General features: G+C 40.6%; 1 protein-coding gene across 2 annotated transcripts in view; it reads right to left on the bottom strand.

The window, feature by feature from the left end:
- The window catches only part of GRM4 (glutamate metabotropic receptor 4), a 258686-nt gene extending 243836 nt beyond the window's left edge, over positions 1 to 14850 (bottom strand). The window contains exon 1 of one of the 2 annotated variants that reach the window (XM_089673587.1): positions 14054 to 14850. The gene's annotated coding sequence lies outside the window, so the exon portion shown is untranslated. The remainder of the gene's footprint in view (positions 1 to 14053) is intronic. The other variant, XM_089673588.1, reaches the window with a different exon arrangement.
- Between the last annotated feature and the right edge of the window lie 12928 nt (positions 14851 to 27778).

Below are 27778 nucleotides of genomic sequence, written 5' to 3'. Positions count from 1 at the left end.
AAAAAGGACCTGTCATTATATCACAAAGGATGTTGTATATCCCTTGTGATAGCAATAAAGTTGATTAAAAAGGCAGTGTAAAATATGCTTTGTTTTTAAATAAAATAAATAATAAAAGTTTGAAAAAAAAAAGAGGCCCTGTCTCCCCGTGCTCATGCACAGAGGTGAACATATCCGTTGGTCCTGCAGACATATGTAAATGGTGATCGCACCACACTTTTGAGGTATTGCCACAAACATCAGAGGGAGAGCAATCATTGCATTGGAGATTTGTAGGTACCGTAGTTTGGCACCATTCCATACGGATACATAGTCTGGCTGAAAAAAGATAAAAGTCCAACCATTAAAAAAAAAAGTTAGAATCCTATACCCACAGTTGATCCATAGGAAGGCAAAGTATTATCCAATTTGCTCCTAAAGTGGAGAAAAAATCCTCCCTGATCCCCCGAGAGGTAATCGGATATTCCCTGGATCAACTTTACCTATCAGTGTTAGTATCCAGTTATATTCTGTGTATCCAAAAAAGAATCCAGGCCTTTTTTAAAGCAATCTACTCAGCTGGCCAGAACCAACTCTTGAGGGAGTCTATCCCACATTTTCATAGCTCTTACTGTGAAGAAACTGTTCTGTATTTGGAGATTAAATCTCTTTTTCTTCAGACGTAAAGAGTGCCCCCTTGTCCTCTGTGATGACCTCAGGGTGAATAGCTCTACACCGAGTTCACTATATGAACCACTGATGTATTTATACATGTTGATCATATCCCCCTTAATATCCTCTTCTCAAGAGAGAATAAATTAAATTCCTTTAATCTTTCCTCATAGCTGAGCTCCTCCATGCGTCTTATCAGTTTGGTTGCCCTTCTCTGTACTTTCTCCAGTTCCCCAATATTCCTTTTTGTGAATTGGTGCCCAAAACTGAACTGCATATTCCAGATGAGGTGTTACTAATGATTTGTACAGGGGTAAAATTATATCTCTCTCTCTCTGGAGTCTATACCTCTTTTAATACAAGAGAGGATTTTGCTAGCTTTAGAAACCGCAGCTTGGCATTGCATGCCATTATTAAGCTTGTGATCTACCAGATCTCCCAGATCCTTCTCCACCTTTGATTCCCCCAGTTGTACTCCCCCTAGTATGTATGATGCATGCATATTCTTAACCCCCAAGTGCATAACCTTACATTTATCAACATTTAACCTCATTTGCCACATAGTTGCCCAATTAAACAGTGCATTGAAGTCAGCTTGTAAGTTGGAGACATCCTGTAAGGACTGAAAAAGACTGAAATGGTATTTTTAATCTCAGACCCTATATCGTTTATAAATATATTAAAAAGTAAGGGTCCCAACACTGAACCTTGGGGTACACCACTGACAACCCTAGACCATTCAGAGTATGAATCATTAACCTCTACTCTTGGAATACAATCTTTTAGCAAATTTTCTATCCATTTACATACAGATTTTTCCAAGCCCGTATACTTTACCTTACACATTAGCCGTTTGTGGGGAGCTGTGTCAAACGCTTTTGCAAAATCCAAGTATACCACGTCCACCACCACCCCTCTGTCCAAGGTTTTGCTCACCTCCTCATAAAAAGAAATCAGATTTGTTTGACTTCTGTCTTTCATGAATCCATGATGTCTGTTGCTTAAAATATTTTTTTCAAGCAAGAACTCATCTGTGTGGTCTTTTATTAAACTCTCCAGTGTCTTCCCAACAAGATAAGTTAAACTAACAGGTCTAAAAGTACTTGGCAAAGATTTTGATCCCTTTTTAAATATAGGCACCACATTGGCCTTATGCCAATCCAGTGGTACTATGCCAGTCAATAAAGAGTTCTTAAAAATTAAAAACAATGTCTCTTTAAGGGCCCATGGGTTTATGCCATCCGGTCCAGTTGCTTTATTCACCTTTATTCTGTCTAAATATTTCTGGATCATGTCAATTGTGAGCCAATGTGGATCATCTGGAGCTGTCAATCCCATGCCCATGCTCCTTTGTATACACAGAGCTGAAGAAGGTATTTAATAAATGTGTCTTCTCTTTGTCCCCAGGCACCCACTCTAGATTATTTATTAAAGGGCCTACATGCTTGGACCTGACCTGTTTACTATTAATATATTTGAACAATTTTTGGGGATTTGTCCTGCTATCTTTTGCAACCTGTTGTTCGTAGTACATTTTTGTAGCCTTAATTTCCTTTTTACATACTCTGTTATATTCCACGGGCGTACGCAATTTTAAAGTGTGATATTTTTGGTATCTATTTACTCAGTGTAACATTATCTTTTATATTTTGCAAAAAATGTAATATATTATACTGTGTTTTTGTGCATTAAAATTCATTAAACTGGATTTTTTCCAAAAGATTTGTTTGAAAAACCGCTTTAAAGAATAAAATGAAAACTATGTGGTAAATGAGTCAGTGGCATACTAAGGGGGGTCTGCTGTGGGTGGACGCTCACTGGGGATGCTAGTGTGTGAGTTGGTACTGGACCAGCAGCCCCACAATCATACTGCTAGTAAGAACCAGCATTTTGCTTGTGTGTGTGAAGAGATCACTATACACAGCACATATGCAAACTGCGGACAGTTGCCACAAGAGAAGTGAAAGGACAGCCGGGAGGAACGTGGCTACATACAGGAGCATGGTGCACATTGCACCTGTTTTGCTATATTGCAGCTGTGTGCTGTACATTGATCAGCTGCAGCTAGTCATCTGGTGAATTGGGGAGGATGGGGGGAGATGATCTGTACCAAGGATTCTGTATGGGTGCAAGGAATAAGAGGTGCCTATACTGAGAGGTTCTGTATTGTGGAGGGGGTGTTTTCTTTATTGAGGGATCTCTACTGGAAGGCTTATTCTGCTACTGGGGGGGTCCATACTAGGGGGTGGGGATGAGGGATGTCTATACTGAGGGGCCTGTACTGGGGGGGATGAGGGGAGTCTATACTAAGAGGTCTGTACTCAAGGGATTGTCTGTGCTGATAGGACTTTACCAGGAGGAAGGAATGGTTTCTACTACTGAGGTGTCTGTACTGGGGGGAAGGGGGAGTTTCTACTGCTGAGGGATCTGTACTGGGGGAAGGAGGGGTCTCTACTATTAAGGGGTCTGTACTGGGGGGAAGAGAGGGGGAATTAGAAGTATGATCTGTGAGGGGGGGGTTTAGTCTGTGCTGGGAAGGAGTCTGTATTGGGAGGGAGTCTGTACTGAGTGGTTTGTGTTAGGAGGTCCATTTTTACTCAGGTGTCTGTGCTGGGGGGTCAATGATTAGTTAGTCTGTGCTGAGTTATCTTTACTGGGGGGGGGGTCAGTCTGTTCTGGAGGGGTCGGTCTGTGGTCAGGATTGGGGGGGGTGGAATCTGTACTGAGATGTTTGTGCTTGGAGGTCCATCTGTACTTGGGGGTCTGTTTTGGGGTAGGGGGGATCAGTCTGTGCTGAGAGGGAAATCTTTACTGAAGGGTTTGTACTGGGGGGGGGTTGTGCTGTACTGAGGGGTTTGTGTTGTGAAGGTCTGTACTGAAGGGGTAGGCTGGAAAGGGGTATTTATGTTATTAGGGAGATCTCTACTGTGGAGGATATGGGCCTGGGGGTTGATTTTTACTGGGAAGAGGGGGTATTTTTGTATACCCATACTCTGTAAAAGGGCTTGTGTGTTACGCACTCTTGACCCCTGCACTATAGGCACCTGTGCATGGCAACTAATCAGCTTCTAGCTTTCATTTTCAAAGCTTAACTGAACAAGCTGACAAGAGAAACTGATTGGATATCATGCACAGCTGCTCCAGATTCTGTCTGCTCCAGTTTTGATAAATTCCCCTCACTGTGTTTTGCATTTCATATTCCTGACCTAATATATTACTCTTAAAGTTCTACTATAAGGTCATCTGTGTGTAGAAAATTATATGTAATGGAAGTTTTATTGTATTAAAATCAATGTGCTGAGGGTTGTGCGTGCCTGTTAGTCTTTCACTTAGCAGATTTTTTGGGTAAAAGGATGTGTGTTGAGTATAGGGAGGTTTTAGTTAACTATACCATTTTAAGTCCCTCCCACTGTTACCACAATTTGACCACACCCACAATACACCACAGTGCACAGAGCATGCTTCTATTTCTTCACACCATTTTTTTTGGGGGGGAGGGGGGAAGCTGTAAACAAAAATGATGGGCCCCAGGTACCAGATGTGCTAGCTTTCCCACTTATGAGAGTATAATGAATAACCTACCATCCCATTTAATACTCAGTTTGAGAAAGTACACTGTAAAACAAACACTTTATTCAGAACAAGGGAAGGTATCTATCACAAAAAAAATTATGGTTTGTTTAGAGGCTGTTGGTTTTCCCTTTATAGAGCTGACAATCCAATGTAAGGGAAAATTAAAAGGATATATTTATAAAAACTGGAGAAAATCTCTCCACAAAAAGAACTTAATTGATGTGATCAATCAGATTTTATATTTCATTCTGTGGGATAATTAAATATATATCATTAAATCATATATATCATAATTAAATGTATATCATTATTAGGGATGGGCGAATCGGTCTACATTTAATTCATGGGGTGTTTACAGAATCATGTTGAAACTTTGCAAAACCAGAACTTAGTCTATGGGTAAAAGAGGGGGGATGAATATTGATACTAAATTCTAGCTATTTTCAAGCTAATAGGCAAGCTATTGTCAAAAAACGGCATGGAATGCTGATCACTGCCATGGATGGGAGACATTTAACAAGCAAAAAAAAATTTATTTTCAATACTGTACAGTGGAGAGAGGGTCCTTTAAATGTGACTTCGACCTTCAGTTGAAAAAGCACCAATATTTAAACTGCATGCTTAGGAGATGACTTTAGGCTGTATGTGGTGTAACAGAACAGTCCAATTTTAAAGGACAATGTAATGCACACAGTATTTTGGATATGTAATTAATTTGTTTACCTACTACATTTAGTGTTCCTTAAATATAGCAGCAGAACCCCAGTCTGATACATTTCAACAAAGGCCTTTTTAGGTAGTTTTGGCTACGATCCCTGATTTTTATTATCAAGCAGTAATAGGCATGATCTGACTGGTGGAGTAGCAACCACAGCAGATTAAACAATTTAAAAAATAAAACTAAAGCTCTCAACTTTGTATAATATTGCCAGTAGCACAACAATATAATATTATTATTTGTGAGCTTCTTTTTTTTTCAGAACTAAACTGCATTGTTTTCAAAATATATTAAAATGTAAAATCGGAGAGCACAAAAACATTTCAAAACCACAAACCCACATTCCCAATTATTCCCCACATATTCAAAATATGGACTTCTGGTACACATTTAATAGTAATTTGCAAATGTAAAGACATGAGCAGTTAAATAAGCAGTACATAGAAAGAGACAAGACAGGTTTTATCTTGAATATAAATTAGAGTGTATTATCTGAGACAATAGCAAAAAATATTGTTTAGTGAATGGACAATATATAAACAGCCTGCTTAGGCTGCAATATAAAAAGGGGAGACAAGGCTGTTTTATCTTAAAATAAGTACTAGAGTGTATTATCTGAGAGAAAATAGCCACAGATATTTTTGATGATCCCCAGAACAGACCACACACTTCAAGGTGCAATGCAGGATTTTCCCTACAGAAAACATTAGAAATTTGGCAGCTGAGGTCCAGGAAATGTTGCGTTGGTGGGACCTTTACAGAGCCCAAGCACTGAGACAGGACAAAGACTTGACACAAAGCAGGATTTACCCTACAGAAAAAAAAACTTGGCAGCTGAGGTCCAGCTGCAGCAACATTGTGTGGCACCTTTACAGTGCAGGATAGGCCAGGAGAGGCGACAGCAGCTAGCAATGTTGGCAGGTGTAATTTTTTTTTTTTTGGGGGGGGGGATAACAATTAAAATGGTAGTCTGTAGCATCAGCAGCATTGGTTTTGTAGTCATTGGTAATCCAATGCTGGTTCATTCTAATGACATTGACCTTAAGGTCAGGGAAGATACTGATATAAAGTACCTCTTCATACAAACCTGCTGTTGTGCTATGACCTTTTCAGACAGCACAGTTGCTGAAGGACAAATCCGAAGATCCAGCACATACTCTGCATTCTCTGAACACAATTCAGGGGTTCTCACATCTGAAAGGGTCTGCATCATCCCTGGACCTGATGTAGCCAGAAATGATGCAGTTCGGATGCTACCTGTGAGTGTTGTCTTCAGCAAGACCTGGCTGCTGTGGTTTGAAGAACTCTGAAAAGCAGCACAGAGACAGCACTACTGCCGCTGTTCTTCCTTTCAGGAATCTGAGGATCAGGGGCACTTTGTTCATCCAAGGGGGTCCTGCCACCATCAACAAATTTGGTTTCTTATTAAGCACCTCTTCAAATGCTGCATTTTGGGTTTTTCCCCCTGGGATGGTGGCAGTAGACTAACTATTTTATTGCATCAAGGATTTAATAGGATAGCAATCCAACAATGGTCCCTCTTTTGGATTACCCAAATTCTGGGATCTTTGCACAGGAATTTGAGCATTAAAGACCCCAATTGCCACAAATTGCTTGCAGCAGAGGACACCACATTCTCAGTGTTGCTGAGAACAATAACATCCTCAACTATCTTGACCCACCCAGGTACAACTACTAGGGAGGAGCAAAATGTTGGCAGAATGTTTCTTACCACCAGCATCCCAACTCGTCTCCTCCTTGTGCTTTCCTCTGCCTCCTGCTACCTCTGCCTCCTGCTACCTCTGCCTCACCGAGATGGATCCATCTGACCATGAAACAACAAAAGGTCTTCCTCTTCCTTTTAATGATCTGCCTCAAATGCAAGAGGCATTGTATCACTAATTCTCATCTTGTCAACACTTTGGTTGAGTCTTCCCAAGATACTAAATTGCATCCTGAATGATGAGCCAGAGCATGTCTTTGAATCAGTTTCACACAGGTATTCATTGATGGCAGGCAATTGCCAGGTTGACTACCTAAAGTGACCACAAATCCTTCTGTCCTGGCAAACTAAAGACCTACTGAAATCCAGTGTGCTTCATAACTAACTGCTGCACCCCCAGGTTGAGGATATGTGCCAGGCAAGGTACATGTGTGGTAAAGGGTAGCCAGCAAATTAGCGCTGTTATCACACATGATTTTGCCTGGCTAAATATGGTGTGGGGTCAGCCACATCCTGGCCTGCACCTGGAGAGCTGACAGAAGCTCAAACCCAGTGTAGCTCCTGTCCCACAGGCAGATGAGCTACAGGGTAACATGGCAGCATTTAGCCTGGGGTGCTTGGGTGGGACTGCTGGTTCTAAGGAGCCAGAAGATGAGGGTGGTGAAGATTACAAGTGACTGCACTGTAACCATTGAACAAAACATGGTGGTACTACTAGCTTCAGCAGTGTAACCCATCCTGCATCCTTCCCAGCCACCAGAAGATTGACTCAGTGCGCTGTAAAGTATATGTATTGTCCCTGCCCATACTTACTGGACCACATATCCAAGGTTTTGTGTACAATGCCTCTAACAGCATCCTTCAGTAACATTGACACATTCAAAACCTTATGCTAATAGAAGGTAGGGATGGCCTTCTACAAAATAATGACAGCTGGGTACATGCCACTCTGGTGTAGTACAAACCATAAAGTTGTAGAGCATGTCTGATTCCACAAGCTGGAATATAAGCAGGTGTAAAGCCATTTGTTTTGCCAAGCCTTCACTTGACTCTCATTAGCATTACCCTCTTTCCCTCCTGATGTAGTGTATCTTAAGCCTTTGAAACCTCCAGTAAGACTTTCTTCCTAGTCACTAAAAGCTACAGATATTGCAGAAGATGCAACAAGAGAATGTTGCACAAGCAGGGGAGATGCGGAAAAGTGAGGAACAATGAGCAGAAGTACAGGCCTTCTGCTGTCAACTTGTCTCCCTGAGATCCTGCTCCCAATGAACTCTGTGGTGCAGTTGTGTTTCCTCATGCTTGTGGTACCCCAAGGTCTGCTACTTTTGCACCACTGATACACAGCAGGCAGAGGCTTCAGATGACAATGGTGCTGTTGGAAGCAGATACATAGAAAAGACCCATGCTGCAGATCTTTGTGGACCAACCCTGGGGATAGCAGTGGCGGGTACCTGTGGTGCAGTGCAGCCAGATGAATTAGTATGTTCCCTTTAGTCCTCTGCAAGCTGCCCGTGTCCCTAGACAAAAATTCTCCCACAATGCTGTTTTGCCTCCCCCTCAAAACTTTTCTCCTCTATAATTGGTGGTACCTATGGATGGTCTGTCACCTTATCAGCCACCCCCACTTTTCAGTAAGCTCTGCTGCTGAAACATAACTGCCTCCTGCTGCTCCCTGCAGATATCCTTTCCCTCTGTGATTCTGGTGCTATCTTCCTCATCCTCTATATCTAAAAGTTGGAATGCTTGCTCATGACCAAGATCACCATCCTGCAGCAAATCAGTGATGTTGTAATCAAATAACTCTGCTGACTCCTCACTGCCAGTTTGTGGGGCTATGGCAAGATTAACAGAAGCGGATTAGGAAGAAGAGGATGCATTAACAGGAGTTGCAGACATTTAGCTACTCTGTTCCTGGAAGAAGGAAGAAGAGGAAGATTCCTCAGCCTCTCAACTACCTCCTGTGTGTGTTGAGTCCATATAACATGGGCAGTCTGAGATAGAAAAGGCAGACATCACCTGCCCCTATATGGTATGGTCCCATCATCACTTTGCCCTGTAGAACCTGCTTGCCCCCTACTACCTCCTCACTGCTATGGTGCACATTACTGTAATGGATATTCCCCCTACTACCTCCTAACTTCTTTGGTGCACACTACTTTACCACACAAGTATGTGGTGAAATGTTGTGAACAAAATGCAGCTTTGGCATATCAGCAACAATTGTACATTAAAGACCCTGAAACAGGAAAAATGCCATATCAAAAGGAAAGTATATCAAATATACCCCCCCCCCCAAAAAAAACAAAACAAAACATATTTTAACCTAGCAGGAATAATAAAATGGAATAAAAGAAAGGGAAAAGAAAAGTTAAAAAAAACAAAAAAAGACTGCTATGTTATTAACCAAATATGGTCATGTGGCCATATTAAGGGAATGATGTCAACAGCATCCCCACCTCTTTTTATGTGTAGCTGTGGGGCATGGAATTAGGAGGAGCCTGCTGTTATTTGACATCCCATGGGATTTGCCCAAACCTAAGCTCATCTCTAATTGTTACACAGAATTCAATCTGGCAAATTTTCACATCAATTTGCCAGGATAATAAATTTCAAATGCACTGGATCCTCAGCAAACCCATTTTAGAGGCAAACCCATACCTCATACCTCATCACTATAGGTCAGTTCTAAACTGTCTTTTCTTCTGATTTGTAAAAAGGGCCTATAAACTGTTCAATATTTTGGAAAGTAAATAGTTTGAAGATATCCATATGAGGTGTCTTGCTGTATAGTTTGTAATCATGTATAATCACGCAGCCACATTTATTTTTGACTGGGTATGTTTTCTGCTTCAAAGTTTTAGAAATGGTTGTGCCCTAAAATGACAGTAGATGTACAATGTGTCCTCAACAGCACTGTGCTGGCAGACATCTCCACATCCTTAAAAGTGCTGAGACCCACCATGATATGCTAAACAACTTGGCTCATTAGTAGAAGCAGCGCAAGTATAGTGAAGTGTTCTTTAACTCTTCTCAATTAGTAAAGTGCAGGATCAGCCCAACTGCACAGAAATTATACAAGTTAGAAAATCACTGTTTGTAATAATGAGTGCTTCAAAATACACATTATTATCCCCCTAGGATAGCCCTAAATGGCCAGATTTTCATGAAAATGGGGGTGATCTCGGGCCATTTATGACCACCTGTGCTAACGTCTACTGTTCAGGTCTGGAAACAACAGATTCTCTGAGCTAATGAGAATTTATCCCAGCAGTGTTTAATCTAGAAGAATTAGATGACTGTGCTGAAATACAGTTAAGCACTAGTAGCAGAATCCACATTTACAGTATTATATGCATATTTACAACAATGGAAACATGGTGCATCAAGTATGTAAAACATGAAACTTACATAAAATATTGGTAAGCTAAACATTACAATAACAACTCATGACATTTGATATTAAAATACACTCTTGTTTTCTTTTAAAGGAACAAAATCAGCAGAAAAGTATCACAAGGATCATAACTGGGCCCAATTCTTCTCAGTCATTTTATTACTCTTAAATTGCGGATTACACAAATGTCTGTAGAATTATTAAACCTCAGTAGAATAGTAACATATTCTAGAAGGGTCATGAAAAAGTACAAAATGGGTCGCTAAATGGGAGACATCATTTAATGCTAATAAAACTAGCATTACACAGACAGGCCACGGTAACAGGACAACAGCCAATATAAATCATAATTAATCAATACAAATCACTTGTAAGGCAAGATCTAAAAATTGGGTACAATTGTGAACATACCACTGTGAGTAGCGAATTTAGAAAATGTTTACATAGACAGTTAATTATTTAACAGTGATGAGAATTCTCATATTCAATTAAAGATTAGTAAAATGTGTTCAGTTTGACATAAAAGACACCTCAGATGTGGTCTAATTAATATTCATAAATACTTCCAAGGTCATTTCAACATTTGAAAAATGAACTTTATACTTGAAGGACTGTACAAAAGACAAGGGTATATTAATTGAGAGACAGGACAGAATATTTTATCATATAGGAAGGATTATTTTCAGTTAAAGAATTAGGGTTGTTAATACCCTGGGGTAGCCTCTCTCTCAAACATTGTTCTATGGAATCCCCAATCCAAAGGCTGATAGGCAGTGAGAAATTTCCAGCTCTCAGGTAAGTACCCACTGACACTAATGATCTGACCACCAGTGTAATGGGACCCCTGTCTCACTGATCCTCACAAAGACCACAAAGGTAATGAAATTCTACTCCCACCAACAACCAATCTAAGAGGGCATTTTTCCACTGACCAGTCATGTAAGGAAGCATGTCATTGGCCACCAATGTAGGACGACAATTTTCCCCTGACTATCATAATTTGGCATTTCTCCAATGGCCACCAATGTGAGGGGAAGACTGCAACTTCCACTGCCCACATTCCTTTTCTGGCCATTATTATTATTAGTAGTAGTTTCACCTTAATATTATTGAAAAAGATTTTGTCATTTAGAGCAGCCCTGGATGTAAAATATGCTAAGTAAACCACATTTCTTATTCTTTCATTGTGATTAACTGTGCACGCTAATGTACCATGAGCTATAGATATGCTAATTATTATTCGGGGTTCCCTGAGACCTAATCATTAATTCAAGTGTCCCCCCCCCAAGGTAAAAAGGTTGATAAAGGCTACCCTAGAGCATGCAGTAGTAATGGCAATCATTAAGAAATTTAAAAAAAAGTTTTAATGGTTTCCTTACAACTATTTTTACCCCTAGTTTTAATTAAGGAATTGGAAGTATAGGAATGCTTGGATACTCTTGATTTCATTGTGTTTGTGGGGTCCTAAGGAATTATTTTCCTTCCTGAAGAAAATGTGGGTATCTATGCAACTGTCATAATGCTCAAATCAATTTGATCTCAAATACTAGCTTTTTGTGCAAAGGAAAAATTGATAGCTTGCCACTATATGATTGTACATACTATAATATAGCAGAACATAATGCACTTAGCAGCCTTCACTCAACTTGAATTGATTACTGTCAATTGATCAATAAAGCAATATTGAGTAAACAATTATAATTAGTAATTGGTGTTCCATAAACAAATATAATAGATAGATAGATAGATAGATAGATAGATAGATAGATAGATAGATAGATAGATCATTATATGGAATATTGATACAACTAGTACATATTCTGTAGATATAATGAAATGTTTTTGTTAATTGCAAACCATGTATAGTTTAACACCGTACCATCAATATACCAGTATGAAAGTGCCCCGATAATCTGTAGTCCAAGGGTCAAACTATTGTGCAGCTGAGACAAACATAGCAATATGAAATGCAGTAAAAACACAGTTGGGAAGGAAAAATGCTCCCAGAATGCAATCTGTACACATTTGCATTCCTTTCCCGTACTCTCCAATAAACACAGCTTGTGTGTATGTACACATAAGCACATCAAAAACTGGTATCCCTCATAATCGGTAGTCAGAAGATCAATCAGCTGTACACTGGAGGGGAAACAGCAAAATCTCAGCATGTCCCTGCAATCTGCTTTAAATAGGTTAAAGTGCCTTATAGTTTAGTTTGTAAAAAAAAAGAAGAAGAACTCCACTATAAACTTGCAACACATACAGAATATAATAACAATCTGCAAATATATGCTTCTAAAACAAATCTTCTTGGACTTTATTAAGTGTGATACCAATAGTGCCTCTGCTTGGTAATATATTTCACACTAAAGGGTTCATCCTACACAGTCTATTAACCAGAAAAGCCTGCCAATATAATGTGCAGTTTTCATATGTCAATCAACAATTCTTAAATTACCCCCATTAATCTATAAAAATAGGGCATTGTTCACCATTAGATAGAAAACCTAATTTTAAGAAAGTCTCAACATCCCAACACATCAATAGTATCATGTAGGATCATAGGCTAAGGCTGATGTAAACATATGAGATAGATAGATAGATAGATAGATAGATAGATAGATAGATAGATAGATAGATAGAGAGAATGTATTAATTTTTGGGCTGAAGCACTTTACTGTAACCTATTTATTTCTGTTAGTAGTGCTAACAAACAGTTCAAAAGATAGCAGATATCCTGAAATGTTGCACTGCTTCAAACTATATTCTGCACACAGAATTCATTCTATGCACCAGACCCGGTCTAATGCAGGTACAATTTCATTAAAGAATTAACCTGGCCAATGGTATGCACATTAAAAATGAGAAGATCCCCTTGGGGTAATGTTACCCTTCTCTCTTCTACTCTCTTACCCCCTCCCTCAAAGTAAAATGGATTTTTAATTACCCGCTATATTTCAGTGCCTGTAAATCTTTCTCTGCTGCAAGAGAGAAGACTGATTTTAATCAAGACTTCTTGCTGCCAACCACAGACTGGAGCAGTCTGCCCTAAAGATGTTAAATGGGTGCAATTCAGAGGAGCAGATGAAAATATTTAACGCACAGGAAAACATAGGAGGGGGGTGGGGGATGTAAAGGAGATAAGAGGGAGAGCTACACCAGAAGCTAGGGAGAGAGTCATAGAAATGGGAACAGAGTGCATGGGATGAATATGATACTTAAATGGCACAGAGGTATGATGAACAAAGGTAAAGAGACTGGGGAATAAATGAAGTAAAGATAAAGAGGAGGGTGCTTTTGTATAGGGAGGGAAGGCAGATCACTGAAAGCAGTTGTACAAGACCAAAATGCAAATAAGGAGGTGAGCACTGAAACAGAGGAATGAAAGTGCCTGGGAGACTGGAGTGGGAGAAATGTATTGGATTGCTTGCAAAATGAGTACAGGGACACTCCAATGTAATTGGCCACATTTAGACTAGACAGACAAAAGGAAGTAACAGGGGGGTGAGATAGGGATAAAGAAACAGAAGGAGACAAATGACAGACAAGCCATTAACTATGTAGAAGCATCAATCCACTAAATGTTTGCCATACACTCCAACATACTACAGACACTTTGCAGAGGAGCTATAAGAAGCTGTGCTCCAGATTGAGCCACAAAACATTAAGCACATCTGCATCTTCTAGTCTTCCCAGCACAGAACAAGCTCACACAGCTCTGGAGAATTAAAGGTAATCGCTCAGCCTGCTCCCCCATCCCCTCTCACTTTGGATGTTCTCTCTCTTTCTTTTTTCTCAGTTTCCAGCTTCTAATGGAATATGATCAGAGCAGGGTCTCTTTTTGCGAAGTACATCGTCAGCTGGCAGACTGAATGCTCTCTTAGGGATAGTTAACCATTTTAGTTAGCCCACAAGCAGAGAGGCTAGCTCTAACCCCCCCTTCCAGTATGAATATAATGAAGCAGCATGCCTTGGGGGATAGATCACTTACCAGCCTTTAGAATTTAAAGACAGGAGTCTTCAGTGGTCATCTTGTGTAAGAAGGGGGTGGAGGTGAAGATGGAGTTCCCCCTTTTCCTGCAGCAGTTTTGGGGGGGGGTTACGTAATTAGGAAGTGATGCCTGAAGACAGTGTCAGGATGCATAGTAGTCCTAGAGGTCCAAAGGTAGACTAGCCCACATAGAAGGATCCTGGAGATGGAAAGAGCTGGAGGAATGTCCAGGGAAGGCAAGCCGACTGGCGCGGATGGAAGGAGCTGTCCGCCAGAAGTGGTCCTGAAACAAGACGTAGCGATGCTCTCCAATACAAGCAGTGCTGAAATGACCATCAGCGCTAGCAGGGCATTGCTGGGACTTCTAAGTGCACGTCACATGGGATGTGGGGCTCCCGCATACAAGGTAAAGGTCTTCTCCTGTCCCCCAGCCCCCCAGGAGAGAAAAAAAAGGTTTGTCTACAAACCAATACTGCTCCTTCTGTGATCTCCTAGCACCCACCCTTCCTCTCCTCCTCTAAGAAGGCAGGTCCTTCCCTTGCAAGCTATAGATTCCTGTACTCTTACACAACCACCCTGTGTCACCCCCTCTACCTCTGTGATTGGATTAAGGGGCTGAGCTGGTGACCTGTCCCAGCTGCTGCCAAAATCATGCTGCCCTGTGCTCATGGGATTGCCAGGATGGCAGGGATTCAAATGCAATGGCAGAATGAATGTGAGTTTAGAGAAAAGAGGAAATCGACACCCCCTACACACACTACAGGCTGCCAGCACCCCGTACTCACTGGCTGTTCTCTGCTAGAAGCTGCACATCATAGAGCGCAGCTGCTGCTGTCACCTGCAGTCACTGCTGAGCTCGGCTCTCTGCTCATCAGGCGCAACATTTCTCTACTGGTGACAGACGGATCAGGACCCCAGAGAGCCGGGTCACAGCCTCTCACACAGCAGGGGGCAGGGGGGAGCTGGAGCGATATTCACCCTCCTGGGACACAGAGGAAAGACCTAGATGGCTTTCTGCTGATCTAAGAACATTAGCATTGCAGAGGGGAATTTACTAAAACAGATGAAATCTGCAGCAGCTGTGATCAGTAGCCAATCAGCTCCTAACTTCAGTTTCTTCAATTAAGCTGTGGAAATGAAAGCTAGAAGATGATTGGTTATCATGCTTAGTAGATAAATATGTGAATTAAAATGGGGTCAGGCTGCCTACATATAAGCTAAGGAAATTACGTTGTTGAAAGCTGAACTCACTTTGTGTGCCTTTGTAAACTCAGATATTACCTTGTAAATGAACTCAGGCAGCACAGTGGCTACATGGTTAGCACTTCTACCTGGCAGTACTAGGGGTCGTTGGTTCAAATCCTGACCACGGCACCACCTGCCTGGAGTTTGCATGTTCTCCCTGTGTCTGTGTGGGTTTCCTCTGGTTTCCTCCCACACTCCAAAGACATGCTGGTAGGATAATTGGCTCCTGTCTAAATTGGCCCTAGTATGTGTATGTATGAATGTAAGTTAGGGACCTTAGATTGTACACTCCTTGAGGGTTAGGGACCTTAGATTGTACACTCCTTGAGGGTTAGGGACCTTAGATTGTACACTCCTTGAGGGTTAGGGACCTTAGATTGTACACTCCTTGAAGGTTAGGGACTGATGTGAATGTACAACATATATGTAAAGCGCTGCATAAATTGTCGGCGCTATCAAAGTACCTGAAATAAATAAAATGTAGTCCTGACATGATCACTGCTACACAATGTTGTGTAGAGAAGAGAGCTGTGGGAGGGGCCAAGCAAGCTCAAACCACTACAGCAGGGGAGCTCAACCTTTTTGAAGAGCTACTTAGGTAAGTGATTTGGTAACCGGTTGTGGGCCACGATGAACTATGCAGTTTTACTGCCCCCCAAGCCACAAATGACAATGAAATCTTAGCCCTGGTTCACACTGATGTGGTGCGGAATTTGCAGCATTCTGTGTGAATTCTGCACGACATCAGAATCCGCATGAGAATCGCACCCCATTAATGTGAACCGCTGCTGGTGTGTACGTTAAGTTAACAACACCCCAAAAGTGATCCGCAAAACGTGGTGTGATGTGCAGAATCAGATCGCATAGGTGTGAATACCCATGCGATCCGATTCTAGTGCGGACAAAAAAAAGGGTCCTGCACAGTTTTGGTGCTGTGTGATTAGAGCCATACAAAATGTATGGCTCCGATCGCACCGCACACAAATCACATGTGATTTGCACAGGAATGCGGTGCGGATCCTGTGCGCATCACATGCGATATACCGCACCACACATATGTGAACCCCCGCTTACTGTCCTGAACCCCCTATAAGGCTGCTTTCACACTGATGAGCTGCAGCGCATTGCACCTGTGGCTTTTCTATAGGTTAGCTGCACTGAGCCGGGTATATCTAGACTTCTATGACATCTTGTGGACGTGGTGCACTTTCTGAGCACACCAAACCTGCAGGATATAATAAAACTCTATGGCTCATTGCAGCTAACCTGCAGGAAAGCCGCAGGTACACTGCACTGCACTGCACCTACAGATAAGGGTGAAAACAGCTTAAATCCTTTTTTTTTTTATAGGTGCTAACATGCCAATTGCAAAAGTGCAGTTTCCTTTTCCAGCTTCTGGGCATTGCTCTCAGGGCTGCTAGAAAGGTCCCAGCCAAAGTCCACTTGGTATCACTCCACTTTGGACAGGAGATGGCGCTACAGAGGAGGCACTAGCTTATGCGGCTCCTGCTCCATCTGTGGCCAGTGACTCCGATTGTCTGGGATGGTGGGTTGTCAACTCATCAACTCATCACAATCTGCGTTTACTGACCCACCATCCCAGAGCATGGGCGTGCACTTCCCTGGTTTGAGGTCGTGGGCCACAACAGAGGGGTCTGCCACAGGTTCAGCACCCTTGCACTACAGGCTGTCTGCAGAAAACTTCAGAGGGGGCAGAGACTAGACCGGTCATCCTGCACAAGTAGAGAGAGTAGCACTGACCAGTCTTCGTTACAAAAAGATTACTGCACAGATCTGGAAGAAATATACATATCACTCCAAGATTCAAGACAATATCTGCTTATCCAGTAGTTCAGCTTTACATTGCAAATTTGTCAGCCACTATTGTGGCTGGTATATAATCTAAAGCCCATATAGTTTTTGATGTATTTCAGACCTGCAGATCCCAACATCCATCTGTACTCAAGGTACTGGAGAATCAGCAAATATTTTTAGGACTTTGCAGGAGGACTAGAAGAAACCTGTAAGTGCAGATGCACTTAGAATTAAATGCTGCAGCACGTATTTTTAATGGGAAGTCCTACTTTAACGATTCACTTACACTGACCAAGGGAATACACATGGGGTCTGTACAATTTAAAGCTGAACTCCAGGCAGATAAAAAAGACATACATTAAGGTACAGTAGCTAGGTATTATTTATTAAGTTACAATTGTTTTTAATGCCTTAGTACCTGATTTCTACTTGGCATAAGCCTTGTAACTCCCTATACAGAAAACAGGTATATTTCATGCATAATTTCCTGAAAAGGAGTGTGCTAATAGGAGGGTGGAGTAAAGTGAGCAGAAAGAAGAACTCATCAGTCTGCTGTTCCTTCCTTGTTCAGTCATCAGGTTGGGGTTTGGAGAGAACAATACATCTACAGTCTATAGCATTAAGAGAGAATGTGGCAATCCTAGATGTGGATAGACAGAAACTAAAATACTTTGGCAGGTAAAACTGCTCCTGGGGAAACCTTGCACACTATGCATTGAAATCTTTACACAAGACTTTCCCAGCCACTGCCAAGGCTTTGCCTGACATTAGGGCTGGCAAATGGGAATAGTTAAGTCTTGCTGGAAAGAGGTAGCTAAAAATATAAAGTCCACTTCAAGCATGGCAGGGAAGCAAAATGTGTAAAGAAATTTATGAATAAGTAAGTACCTTTACTTAGATTCAAATTTGTCCAGTGGTGGATTTGAAGAACATTTCTGGAATTTTAATTTTCCTCAAACAGTGGGCAAATTGCTGCAGTAAGCAACTGTGAAAAGGGGAGAGCTCACACCCAGTGCCATCAAACCATGGCACCAAAGGCCAATTTTTACCCTCCATAGCAGAGTGTCTCAGAGCGAGCCTGGAAAAGTCCTGTTCAGGATCTACACATCTCCCAGGCTTCTCTTAGACACTTTTAGAGACCTATGATTCCCTGTCCAGTTCAGGTTTTGCACCTCTCCTTTTGGCAATTTAGGAGGACCTGAAACTTAGTCAGTTCTCCTGAGCCTGGGGAACAGACAAGGCACATCTTTGAGAACCGAAAGTTGGTGAAAGCTGTAAAACTGCAACTGTGGAGACTCACAAGCATAAGGCTAGCTCAAGCTGATAGTTAGGACTTTGATTTGTTTAATTAGTGCCAGGACATGGCTAGGTTTCAAAGTTTTTGCTGCATTTATTTTGTGGAACACTATACAGCACCGGTATATAGACCTTTAACCTCTTAGTGCTGGTGCATCCCGGCCCTTTAAGAGTTTCAGAAGCTGGGAGGAGGGTGGGGATTTAAGGTCATGTGACCGCTGTGATTTGCTGTCACGGTGGTCACATGATCGGAAAAGGTCCCGATCAAAAGGGGAGGTCGGGACCTTTCCGTGAGTCACGGACATATGTGCTGGGTGCGTGCAGGGCGCGTGCTCTCAGCACATATGTATTTTCTAACTGCATGCAAATATGCGGCCGCTCAGCGTCAAGGCCCAGATGCCGAGAGGCCGCATATTTGCTTGCACTTGGCATCAAGGGGTTAAGCACCACACTGTTTGTTATTTCATTGCCAGATTGGTATCTGTGCCTGAAAGTGTGCTTACCCCAGGGAGCTTTGTACCTGCTACCTATCCCAAGCTCACATCTATACCTGAAGGCTTTAGCTCTAATTTTTTAAAGTACAACTTCACTCTTATAAAAACTACAACAAGGACACCTTTAAAACTTTAGCAATAGAAATCTACAAACAGATATTTATAAACAATTGCAGACTTTAATTCTATGCATACCTTATTTTTCTTTTCCTTCCTATTATTTTCACAGTGGCTAATTTATTTTAAGGGCAAACTAATCTATCTCACATTACTTTCTGGAACTCTGCCTAGAACGCTGGGTCTGCCTCCTGGAACAGGTGACAGAAACTTCCCAGGACAGCTGTTAAGCCAGGGTTACATCACAAGTGCTTTAAAGAATCCAGGAAGTGGAAAAACAGTAAATGTATGTAAAAGCAAAAAAAAAGCTAGTTTAATTATTGAATGTAGGATGATTTCATATCAGCATGAAAAACTGGATGCTGCTGCAATTTTTAGTGAAAGGGGGAAAGGTCCACCTTATGAAGAAGTCTTCCTGTGGCTTCCCACTCTGTTAAGTTTGTTGCAGCATCTTCTGCAAGTCTAAGCAGGGATAGTACTGCTTGCTTTAAAAACATGGCATCACTAAAATTACCAGATTACCAAATACTTTTTAAAAGAATATGAAACAAGTAAAAGTAGATTGCTGCTATCTGCAAGCAAAGCTAATTATAAAAGAACACATTACACATCCAGAAATATGTTGCCAAAGTACACTGTTGAAGCTCTACCTGAAAACCATGCTGATTCCGTGACTCTCACAGCTTTAAAGTGATACTAATGGATCATTTTGGGGGGAATTAAAATAAAAAGATGTTATACTTACTTGCTCTGTGCAGCAATATTACATATAGCAGTCCCTTGCCTCCTCTTTGACAGTCCCCTGCTGGCACTATCCACTCCCACCTCCTTTGGGTGCCTCCTTAGCAAGCCAGGTACTATGGAGGCACGGGCATAGACACATTCAGCGCTAGTAAGCCACACCTCCACTGATAGCTGCAGGAGTCAGGTAAGTGTTTAGAGATGGCATAGAGCAAGAGGTTGTGAGGAATTTTGTTACCTTAAGTCACTGGTCATACCACTGTAATTTAAAATTGTGTGATTTGTGTGCAATTTCAGTGCGATTTCTGAAGACCTTATTGCTACTTGTGAAGATTTTCAATGATTTCTTGCAATTTGCAGTGCAATTTCCATTATATTTTATGTACGTGAAATCAAAACAACACTGCAGAAAAAGTAGTGTAAGAACTAATTTAGAAATCACCCTGCAGCAAATCGCAAATGCTAAGACACTGACAATCACATTTATTAGATGCAATTTCAGGTGCGATTTCAATTACCAAATTGCACCAGTATGACCGGCACTATTGCAGAAAATAAGGTAAAAAATGTCTTGACTTAGAACCACTTTAACCACTTCAATACCGGGCAATTTTACACCTTCCTGCCCAGGCCATTTTTCACGTTTCAGCGCTCTCACACTTTGAATGACAATTGCGCGGTCATACAACATTGTACCCAAACTAAAATTTTATCATTTTCTTCACACAACTAGAGCTTTCTTTTGGTGGTATTTAATCACCGCTGGGGTTTTTATTTTTTGCTAAATTAACAAAAAAAGACCGAAAATTTTGAAAAAAAAAACCCAAAAAAACAAAACATAAATAATTGTTCTTCATAAATTTAGGCCGAGATGTATTCTGCTACACGTCTTTGGTGAAAATAACCCAAATTAGGATGTATTATTTAGTTTGTAGGAAAGTTATAGAGTTCACAAACTATGGCATAGATCTGAAAATTGATCAATCCTGAAGTACTGACAGCCAATCTAATTTCTTGAGGTCCAAGAATATCAAAATAGTACAGATATCCCCAAATGACCCCTTTTTGCAGAGTAGACAGTCTGACGTACTTCATAAGAGGCATGGCGAGTTTTTTGAAGTTGTATTTTTTTTGTCATAATTTTTCAGAAAATGAAAAAATTAAAAACATTATTTTCACTATTTTTTTTTACACACTGTCACCAGTGCAGTACAGCGTCATCATATAACTGGCATGTCAGTGAACAGGGACACTGACTGGTGACAGTATGAAAAAAAATTACAGATATTTTTTTTTTAATTTTTTTATTATTTTTAATTTTTTATTACATTTTTTTAAATTCTTTTTAAGATTTCTTTTTCATATTTTACTATGACCAAAGTAGTACAATGTTACCATAGTAACATTGTACTACTTTGGGGAAGTGATCAGTATTTATTATTTTTTTTTTACACAGTTTGCTTATAGCAAAGAATTACTTTGATATAAGCAAGCATTTGCCTGAATGAAATCGATTCATTCAGTTTTTGTTTTTTTTTGTTTTTTTTTTGTGCTTAGCTGTGATTTGCCCACAGCTAATCACATGACATGTGCATGTGACCTGATGTGACCATTCACAGCTAGGCACTAGTATACAATGGATGGCATGAATGAAGCCATCCATTGTATACAACTGTCATTTGACCTGCTGTGATTGGTCACAGCAGGTCACATGGTACCGGCAATGGGTGCCGGTAATCAGATCTGTCATCGGCCGTGTCCGAGGTACACAGCCGGTGACAGATCGCGCCGCTGCGCGGCTCTGCAACCGCGCGAACTGCGCATGTGCGGGAGGACGCCAAATGGCGTGCACCCAGAAAGCTAGAGCATTTTTGCGGCCGCCAAACAGCTATAGGCCGGGCGGCTAATTGTTAAAGGATAAGTTCACCTTTTGGACAAAAATAATAAATGCACATTGTTTTGCAGGTAAAAAATGTGCATTTATTATTTTTGTCCAAAGGAACCCGTAAAGCATTGCACCAGCGATCAGTAGATCGCTGATGCAATGCAGGTCTCCTGCAGACCTGTCAGAATATCTGCTAGCCGTATGGGATGTATGACCAAGCAGATATTATGCAGGAAGCTTGAATGAACTACCACGGCGCTCCAGAAAACTACAAGCCCAAAGTCGCTAAGGCTGCCGGGACTTGTAGGCACTCATTCACAGAACTCTGTGAATGTGTGACATGGCCATGTGGGCGGAGCACCGCACACCCACGCTGTTTTCAAATCTGACAGTATTGGGAGGCTTCTCCCTGTATTACCTGTCAGAGGGAGGGGTGACAGCTGTGGCTTTTACATGTTCCACCCTAAACATGGTTGGAACATGTAACATGTTCCAAAGGTGAACTTGTCCTTTAATGCATTCTTTCAAACCTGACTTTTAAAGGATTTGTGTATTTTCAGTGTTGTCCCCCAAGCTGTTTTAAAGGCCCCTCCCCATTTTATTTTTTGTTTTTGTTGTATTGTCAATTGTTCACCACAACAGTGCCTGACTTCCCTATACTGCTTGTCTATAGATTGCCCAGCAACCCCCAAGGGGCCACAACTGTTCATCAAAATTTGCCAATGCAATTCATCTGATTTTTTAATTGACTTGACTCTGGACAAACAAAATTTTAGCAGAGTAATTCATTAGGCATGGGGTGTTGACAAAGCAGGGTGGATAAAAATCAATGATTTTTTAAAAAAAAATCTGATTTTTTTTATTTAAATCGGATTTTTTTGATTTAAATCGGATTTTTTTGAATAAAATGCTTTTTGAGGAAAATATAGTACCATCCAAAGGTTATTCCATCATGAAATAAAGATTATTTTTTTAATTATGTAGAATAAGGCTGTATATGTTTATTTTTTTGGTAAATAAATTCCATTAATCCATTCACAATGTCATGCTCTTCCAGAGGTTTTTGTAAGATTATTGGGCAGTTTCTCTGCCTACAAGATATTATCACAGATGTTTGGTTTACTTTTTCAGTTCTCAAAACTGAATTTGACTCAGCGGAGATCACATGCCTCATCTTCACAGCAAAAATGTTATAACATGAACAGAGTTAAGAAAAAGACCTTAATCCTAACTTCTACAAACCTATGAATACAGAATCAACCCCTTCAGTGCTAAGTTTCAAGAAGTTCAGTGAATAGAATAGAAACAATATTTTTCTGATTGTTTAGAGTGGAATAGATCTGCACAAGAAGAAAGAGAAACTAAGTGTGAGGAGGAAGGGGCTGACAGTCTAAGTTTCTTAAAATATATATATTTTGTTTAGCCAAATTAGTTAAACATGGATGTTTGTTTAAGCAAATAACATATGCTGTAATGTTATTGTTTCAGTTGAATAAATCTATTTAAATTGTTATTATTAAGGGAATGATTATTTTTCTCCTTCCTAAGTACAACAGAAAAGTTGTCCAAATATGAATGATTAACCTATTAAACTGGGGATAAAAAAACTAATATGAAAAGTTGTTATTCTAAAAATCTTCATCTACTTGCATATTAAAGTTATACCAGCAAGAATTAGTCTTTATGTAGAAAACTATGATTTAAATCAAGCCTTACTGACTAGTGATTTAAATCGTGATTTAAATCAGTTTGATTTAAATCAAATCCACCCTGCGACAAAGTCTGTTTAACATAAACTGAAATCTTTCAGCCTGTTCCTGCCTGCAGCATCTCCCTGTTGGTTCCTTACAGGATACTTAAACTCAAGAAAAAAAAAATAAGGCTGGCCACACAACCCCAATTCCAGAAAAGCTAGGATGCTGTGTAAAACATACATAAAAACAGAATGTAATGATTTGCAAATGTCATACACCCATATTTTATTCACAATAGAAAAAAGAAAACACTAAACTGAGAAAATGTACCATTCTAATGCAAAAAATAAGGTAATTTTAAAATTGATAGCAGCAATGCGTTTCAAAAGAGCTAGGACAGGGCAACAAAAAGCTGGCAAAGTACAACCCCAATTACAAAAGAGTTGGGACAGGGCCATGTTTCCCGTGGTGTAGCATCCCCTCCTCTTAACAACACTCTGTAAAAATATGGGAACTGTGGAGACCAGTTGCTGGAGTTTGAAGAGGAATGTTGTCCCATTCTTGCCTGAACATATGCTGCTCTAAAACCTGGATATATCTTTCAGCATTAATGGTGCCTTTCCAGTTGTGCAAGCTGTTGAAAAAAAGAAAAATTAAGGACAGAAAAAGGTAGAAAATAGTTGGGAGAAGGAGAAAAAGAAGAAAGGAAGGACTAAGTAGGCAAAGAAGGTTCATGCAGGTTGGGTGGTGCTCCACAATGGTCCAGAATACCCAGACTGCTCGGGAGCAGAGTGACCACCACACCATAAGACCACCACAGGCTCCACACCTTGAGGAAGTTGGAGTGAAAGTCGTGGAGTATACTGTTCATTTTCTCGTGGACCATTAGGATGGTCAAAATGCTCTTCAGATCTGCAAACCCAACCAAGGGCTTCCCCCAAGCCCTGGCAAAGTCACGTTTTGCAGCTATGAAAAGGTATGTGGCCTGCTTCCTTTGAAGAGAAAAGAGGCCTGGGAGAGGGCAGTGAAGAAGTGCATACATGGCGTCCTTGCGAAAGGTTAGGTCTTACTATTGCTGTAATTATTTTTCCACTAACTTGTATGCACTACATTTTTTTCTTTAAAAAATACATCTCTTCAATGTATACATTTTCATATGGGTGGGTAAAGTTGGGGTTTTATGTGCATATATATATTTTTTATTAATCAGTGAAAGTTTTTTTCTCCCTGCCCTGTGATAATGTAGTCTTATGATATTCTTACCATTTCCCCAATAAGACAGTAGTTTTTAGGGAGTGTGTTCCTGGCTGTATATGTGCTTTTAACCACTTCAAGACCGGACACTTTTACCCCCTTCCTGACCAGGGCAATTTTCAGCTTTCAGCGCTATCATGCTTTGAATGACAATTACGCGGTCATGCAACGCTGTACCCAAATGAATTTTTTACCACTTTTTTGAAACAGATAAAGCTTTATTTTGGTGGTATTTATTCACCGCTGGGATTTTTATTTTTTTTGCTATGTAAATGAAAAAGTCCAAAAATTTTGAAAAAAAGTGTTTTTTTTATAAAATTTTGCAAATAAATAATATTTCATCATAAACCTTTGCCAAAATTTATTCTGTTATCTTTTTAGTAAAAAAAAAATCCAAATTAGTTTATTACAAAAATTATAATTTTTAAACATTTTTTTTTACATTTTTATTTTTTTTTTATTTTATTATTTTTTATTTTTTTATTTTTTTTTACATACTGTCACCCTAGCAGTACAGTGTCACCATGGTGACACTGTACTACTTGTGGGGGTGATGGAGATTTTTTTTTTTTTTACACTGATTGCTTTTACACCCATATAGGATGTAAAATCAATCATTTCTCTTTCTCTCTGTGTGCATTCATGCACTCATTGAGAAGTACTGACTGAGCTGTGATTGGTCACAGCTTGTCACATGGTACAAGCCTGTTGTGAATAGGCTTGTACCATGTGACCTCTGTGATCATTCACAGATTTCACACGTAGTAAGCAATGATGTCACAAGTGACATCTTGCTTACTACTTTGCATGTGATCACTGATTGGCCAATCAGTGATCACATGATCGGGACCTCGTACAGAGGTCCCGTCCGACGATCGGTGTTTCACTGTGTCCGGAGGGAGCGCGCACAAGCAGGGTGCGGGGAGGCCGTTTATAGACGGCCACCCGACCCTGCAGTGCCACCGTCTGGCCGTTTATATGCAACGGCCAGTCGGAAGTGGTTAAACTAATCCTAAAAAATACTGCTGGTTCCTATAGTCCCACCAATTAACATATCGTTACCCTAATTGGTCTCTGTAACCCTGTCCACTGGAACTGCCATTCCAAAGCCCGCTAATTGTATTGTATGCATTGATCCCACTTAGCCAGTCCTTGTTTATTTTACCCACTGGCATGTAAAAACCAGCTATACCCAATCCATGAGCACTTGACAAAGAAGGCAGAGCTTTTGAAATGCGTTGCTCCCACCCACTCCCACCCATTCATACCCTCTATGATCTAGCCCTGGATGTCGAGGACAGCCATGAACGCTGCCAGATATTTTCCTGGCGGGTACAGTTCTGCACACTGACAGCTACAGCCCTTGCAGCTTTATGTTTCCAACGTGCCTGTCATCCACCTAATCATGTCCACGCTGCACCTTTCTAACCTAAATGTAAGTGTGAATATTTGTTGTTATTAAAGTGTTACAATGTTTTTACTTACTCCAGCATCCTGGCTACTTTGTTTCTCCTGGGTCCTTGCAGAAGGGTACATGAAATAACGTTGAAAGGAGGATGTAAACTCTCAATCAAAATCCCACCAGGCGAGGACAGGAACACCAAATATAGATGTGATCTCCGCGTTTACTGCAGCCCCTGAACCATCTCTCACTATATGACAGTTTTAGGTGGGCTATGCGGGCATGGACTCTATACCAGTGAAGGAGAACCTTAGGCTGCCTCCATGCCATGTTAAAGGAACATTTGGCTACGATGGACCAGGCCTTGCTCCAGTCCTCTAAATCTATAAGGCTGTCATGTCTTGTTCCCATTTAAAGATCACATGATCACAATGACAACAAAGCTGTTATGAATCAATCTGATTCATAACAGCACTGCTTTCCTTCCTGGTGAGCAGTTATTGGCCCACAGCTCTCACATGGCACATGGGGCCAATCACAGCACCTTCTACCGTTTCACCCCACCCCCATCCTTGTGCTCGTGTGCAAAAGCAAACGCATGCGGCCATCCTGTGTTGGCATGTAAACAGAGATTGCACCATGCATGTGAGGTATCATTGTGAACATCAGATTAAGGACAGTAATTCTAGCACTAGATCTCCTGGGTAAATATAAAGTGGTGACCTGTAAAGGCTTTTAAAGTGTTGCCTGGGGATTATAAAAATGTATGTAGTTTGTCATTGTTGCATGGGCGTGCACAATTTTAAAGCATGTCATGTTTGGTATCCATTTACTCAACATAACATCATCTTTTATATTTTGTCAATTAGGCAATAAATTGTGTTTTGTGCATTAAAACTCAAAAACTGTATTTTTTCCAAAGAAATTGTGTTTGAAAAATCGCTGCGCAAATCCTGTGTGACAAAAAACTTCAACACCCACTGTTTTATTCTCTAGGGCCTCTGCTTTAAAAAATATAATGTTTGGGGATTCAAAGTAATTTTCTAGCAAAATAAAAAAAAATTTTTAATGTAAACAAAAAGTGTCAGAAAAGGCTTGGTCTTCAAGTGGTTAGAAGAGTGGGTGGTGTATGGCATACACTTCTAATGTTGGCCCTGGATAGTAGAAGCACCCCCCCAAATGACCTGTTTTAGGAAAGTAGACACTTCAAGGTATTTGCTAAAGGACATGGTGAGTATTTTATAGATCTCATTTGTTGCCACAAGTTTTGGAAAATGAAGAAAAAAAAATTCCTTTTCTTTTTTTCTTTTTCAAAACCCCGCGACAAATTATATCTGCAAAATACTCACCATGCTTCTTATCAGGGGAGATGTTTGAACTATCCTGGCATTTTAGGGCCTCTGAAACTGTGATAGGTAGTGAGGAAGTGACATAAGGAAATATGCCCTTTGAAAGCCTGGGGGCTTGTATGTAGCTAGGCTGCCAAAAAGTCTCTTACATTTGGTACCCCATACTTGATAGAAGTAGCAGAATGTGTTTTGGGGTGTTATTCCACATATGCCAATGGCATGCATGAGCAGTATATCATTTAACTTTGTGTAAAAGAAATAAAAAAATATTTTTGTCATGTTCCAAAAATGTGTGGCAAAAAATTAAATCTTCCATGGATTCAACATGCCTTTCAGCAAATTCCCTGGGGTGTCGACTTTCCAAATAGGGGTCATTTGGGGGGGGGGGGGGGTTGTACTGCCAAGGCATTTTAGCACCTCAAGAAATGTGAGA

Source organism: Staurois parvus, unplaced genomic scaffold (assembly GCF_062004578.1).
Source record: "Staurois parvus isolate SC_StPar_1 unplaced genomic scaffold, SC_StPar_1.0 ptg000142l, whole genome shotgun sequence".
Taxonomy (NCBI): Eukaryota; Metazoa; Chordata; class Amphibia; order Anura; family Ranidae; genus Staurois; species Staurois parvus.
This window is presented reverse-complemented; position numbering and strand designations above follow the sequence as displayed.